At 46.1% G+C, this 5,119-nt stretch overlaps 1 non-coding gene across 1 annotated transcript; it reads left to right on the forward strand.

Annotated features, from left to right (window-relative positions):
• Nucleotides 1-2,610: 2,610 nt before the first annotated feature.
• Nucleotides 2,611-2,684, forward strand: trnat-agu (transfer RNA threonine (anticodon AGU)). Its single transcript has one exon. It is a non-coding gene; the product is annotated as a tRNA-Thr (tRNA).
• The last annotated feature ends 2,435 nt before the right edge of the window (nucleotides 2,685-5,119 follow it).

Raw genomic sequence — 5,119 nt, forward strand, 5'->3', positions numbered from 1 at the left:
AGCATTCCTTTGTCCTTTTCTGTGTGGAGAGATCAAGTTTGATCTCATCCATTTTGTTTTCTATTGACCTGACGTTGGCCAGGAAAATAATTGGGAGAGAGGGTTTGTGTGGGGCCCTCTACAGCCTGTTTTGGATACCGGCCCTCTTACCCCACTTCTGCTTGCGTTCCCTGTGCGGTCTGCGCTGACTTCCGGCTGGGGAAGGACGCCACACTGGTCCCGGTGGTCGGGTGATGTCGGGAGGCAGATCGAAGTCGCCGAGTGTGAGCCGCATGCAGTCGGCCCCGATGCCTAGGAGCGTCTGCCGGATGTACGGTAGGTCTGCCCTCAATTCCCGTATCAGCAGAGTCCAGAAGAGACTCAGAAGGAGGGTGAAGACGCTCAGTCTCGGGAGAGACAAAGCCGCTGCGTCCATGCGCGCTGCCATCACAGACAGACAGACAGACATTGCAAATTCACCCAACCTGTCCAAATCATACTGGAGTTTCTCAGCATCCTCCTCACAGCACACACGCCCACCCAGCTTTGTGTCGTCTGCAAACTTGGAGATAATACATCTAGTTCCCTCGTCCAGATCATTAATATATATTGGCCCAGAACTTGGTGTCGGGGGCTTGCCGCGCGTGCAAGCCCCCGATGTGCACTCACCCTGCGCGCCAACATCTGAAACCTGGCCCGCAGTGGATTTCCTGTCAGTGGCCCGGTTCTGATGTCAGCGCGCTGTGCTAACCTGACCCAGCGGCATAGTCAGTGCGATGTGCCGGCTGGGATCAGGTGAGCACTGTTCAGCCAATCAGTGGAAGGGAAACTTCATTCATAAGTTTGAGAGTAAGAACTGTCAAACTCATGAGAAGTACTGCACCCCAAAACACTACTTAAACTTTAAATAAAATTTAAAAAACATCCCAATCATTAAATTAAGTATAAATAAGTTTTTAAAAATAATTTAAAGAATAATTTTTTTTTTTGAAAACAATAGATTTTTAATAAAAAGTGTCTAAAACTAAACTTACCTTATTGTAGATTCTTTAAAATAATAAACCTGTGGAAAAAAAATTCTAAATTGCACTAAAACACCACTTACCTGTAAAAATAAATACTTACGTGTGCTTTTTACAAGCGTAAAGACCGGAGGCCTTTACACATGCACAAATCCCCCGAAACAGAGGAAATCCAAGACGCACGTGCTGCCCCCTACAGCGCACGTGCTAGCCTCTTCACCTCTTGGGTTAGAGGAGAGGAAATGCCGGGTTTCAGCGCATGTGCTGTGCACGCTGAAAACCGGCATTTCCTCCAGCCAGACGCGTGAGTACCCCTTCCGTACTCGTGCATTTGGGGAGGAATTACTGCCCCATTGTGAATAGCTGGGGTCCAAGGACCGATCCCTGCCGTACCCCACTAGTCACTGCCTGCCATTCGGAAATACAGCTGTTTATTCCAATTCTTTGCTTTCTGTCTGCCAACCAGTTCTCTATCCAAGTCAGTACCTTGCCCCAATACCATGTGCCTTAATTTTACATGCTAATCTCTTATGCGGGACCTTATCGAAAGCCTTTTGAAAAACCAAGTACACCACATCCACATCCATAATTTGCTACGAATTCATAACATTGAAAAGAGCCGCAGCAATCATTCCAAAAACTACACCCTCTGATACGTAAGTGGAGTGTAAGATGTTGAGAACAGTATCAATATTGTGCAGGATAATGACAATAAACAGCAGGAATATTGTGTTCTGCTCCCAGATGACACAGATCAGCCTCAGCCTCTGCTCCCTGCCCGCCAGCTGCTGAAACCTTGACTTTAGATTATAAGCAGATTCTAGGTTGGAGATAAATATTCGGGGTAGAGCCTAAACACAGCGGGTGGGTCCAAATATATAAAGCAGTTATTTTAGACCAGAGACCTCGTTACAACTTATATATTGCTCAAAGGCATCAATGTATGAATATGACATTAAATGTGTTTAACTATAGTGGGGGAATTTAAAGCAGATTCGGGGCCAGTAACTTCCAACGTGATCTTACCTGTGGTTCTCTTGCCTATCTCTTCCCTTCCTCCCACACCCTGCAGATTTTTATACCTTGTTTTAAATCTGCTGCTCTGGGCCAGTGCATTCCACAGTCTCACAACCCTTTCTACAAATACCCTTTCACTGCTTGACTTCTCTGTTTATTATTGATGAATCACCTTGATGTGCAATCGTGGTTTTTGTGTCGTCAAATTTAAAGGCAGCCTATTGGAAACACGTTGGGGTCAAAGTTCCTTTGTGCACAGAATGAACCTAAATCATTCAAGATGGAATACTGTATTTGCTGCATCACAATAAACAATATCTTGTTATGAATGTTAGCTCATTAGTTCCCCAGTGTCAGAGGAAGAATTGTCTGATCCCGTCATTTATTTAATGTAAGATACAAACACAGGTATTCATTAAGAATCAACTCACAGATTGACACTAAGATAAACGCAGCGAGAGATACAGACAGCATCGGGACACAAGGTGGACAAGAGAGATGGATAAATACAAAACGGCCTCAGACTCCAGCAGTTAGTGACCGGTAGCTGATAGATATCAGTGAGTGGAGGCGAGCAACGGAGGCCTAATTTGTCTCTGTGGCTCAGTTGGTCAAAGCACCTGTCTAGTAAACAGGTGATCCTGGGTTTGACTCCCAGCGGGGACTTTTTTTCTTCCTTATCACTCTCCAGGGGTGAGTTTCTTCTCGTGTGAAAGGGCTACAATCCTTTTAAATGTGACTGCGGCTTCATCAATTCCCATTCTGGATAAAGGCTCCAGTCGCTTTGGGACATGGGTCGAATTCCACCGCTGTCAGAATTTCTGGCGGTGCTGATTTTGGCCTTCTCCAAAAATCCATCTTTTCTAAGCGGTGCCATGCATTACTTTGCTGTGGACAGAGCAGAAAAACAGCAGCTAGTGTGTGGTGCCGTGATCATATAGTGGTGAGTACTCTGTGTTGTACCCGCAGCAACCTCGGTTGGAATCCCAGTCACGGTATAACTCGCTTTATATATTTTGGTCTCTGTGGCACCTGCTGATAGAACGCAACAAGAAATCAATCATTACTACATGAAACAAATGTTATTTGTTGGCGGTGAAAACCTATTTACTCCTTCAAAACCCTGCGCTCTCACATGCCTGAGCTGGATGCTCCATAATTCAAACCCACCTCTTCTCCCAATTTTTTTTCCTTCCACAATCAATAGCCCTCCTTTTCTTCCCTCCTTCCAGTTCTTTACCACTTTCCTGAGGTATTACCTTAATCTAACATTCACTTTCAACTGCTTAACTTCACCAAACTTAAGTTTGCTCTGCGACCATCGTTGTTCCTGGGGGCATATGTCCCATTTGCACCAATCTCAATTGGTGCTTTGAAACCAGTCGATACATTCAAACCTACAGAACCGCTCGACAGACAAGCATTGCGAAAGCAGGGCCGACCTTTGGAAGCAAAATAGCCGGATTGCACACGGAATTTCCTTGGCCTAATGGATAAAGTGTCTGATTTCGCTGCTAATCGTAATCGGGATTGTTGTCAGTCACGGATCATTCTGTGCCTATTTAAAATGGGTGAGCTCACAGTCCCGGATCATTCTGTGTGTTAGTCTTTTTTAAAGGAATGCAATTTCAGCTGCGACTACCATGTCCGTTCTATCTCCCGCACTTCTGCCCTCACCCCTGCCCCTCCCTCCCGGAACCATGATAGGGTTCCCCTTGTCCTCATCTTTCACCCCATCAGCCTCCACATTTAATGGATCATCCTCCACCAGTTCCGTTACCTCCAAAGTGATCCCACCACCAAACGCATATTCCCCTCCCCTCCCCTTTCAGCATTCCGTAGGGACTGCTCCCGCCGAGACACCCTAGTCCACTCCTCTATCACCCCCAACAGAACTTCCCCTTCACCTGGCACCTTCCCGTGCAAGGGCAGGAGATGTAACACCTGCCCCTATAACTCCGCCCTTCCCACTGTCCAGGGCCCCAAACACCCTTTCCAGGTGAAACAGACATTTACTTGTACTTCTTGCGAATAGTACACTGTATTCGCTGCTCACGATGTGGTCTCCTCTACTTTGGGGAGACGAAACGCAGATAGGGTGACCGCTTTGCGGAACACCTCCGTTCAGTCCGTAAGGGTTATCTCGAGCTTCCGGTCGCCTGTCATTTTAGTTCCCCGCTCCATTCCCACTCGGACCTCACCGTCCTTGGCCTCTTGCATTGTTCCATGGAAGCTCAATGTAAACTCGAGGAACAGCACCTCATCTTTCGATTAGGCACTTTGCAGCCTTCCGGACTCAATATCGAGTTCAACAGTTTCACATCATAACCTCGGCCCCTATTACATTTTTACTTATATTTTTTCCACCCCTTTGTTTTGGGTTTTCCCTTCCCCCCTTTCCTTTTTTTCTCTCTCCCACATGGCAGCTGTCTCTCATCCTGCCAATACACTTCACACCTAATCTGAGCCATCTTTTGTCTCCACTGTCCTATTACCATCTCGTCTCGTTTTGAATACCTCTGAATGTCTCTTTACTTCTTTTGTTCTATCGTAGCCCTGCCTTCGATCTATTTAATTTCCTTTCCAGTTTTGAAAAAGGGTTCACCCGAAACGTCGACTCTAATTTCTATCCACGGATGTTGCCTGGCCTGCGGAGTTTTTCCAGCATTTTCTGTTGTTATTTCGGATTTCCAGCATCTGCAGTATTTTTCTATCATACGAGTTGTTAAGGTGTTGTGTTCGAAGTTGCATTGGGTTTCCCTGCGCAGGTGCGAACCCAGCCCACTTAATTCGAAATATATCAATCTTTTCCAAAATCCACTCCTTTATATGAGGTGTTGCGCTGGATTTGCTCACAATCCTCCCCACGACTTCTTGACGACGGCAAACTTTTTCTTCTCTGTTCTGAATTTGACATCAAACCGACCATGTTTGACAGTCCCTCACCTGAATTAAAGGCCCTCACCTGAACTAACGGAAGGCCTTTTGCTTACAGAGCTGATTGTACATTTTCAACATTGTAGACCTGGGTGCACGGGCAGGACAAATGGTGAAATGGACTTTCTAGCAGATTAGTTCTGTTTGGATACATAAAGCAGTAA

This window comes from Somniosus microcephalus, unplaced genomic scaffold (assembly GCF_052327205.1).
Source record: "Somniosus microcephalus isolate GS21.2 unplaced genomic scaffold, FLI_Smic_1.0 unresolved_chr1, whole genome shotgun sequence".
NCBI lineage: Eukaryota > Metazoa > Chordata > Chondrichthyes > Squaliformes > Somniosidae > Somniosus > Somniosus microcephalus.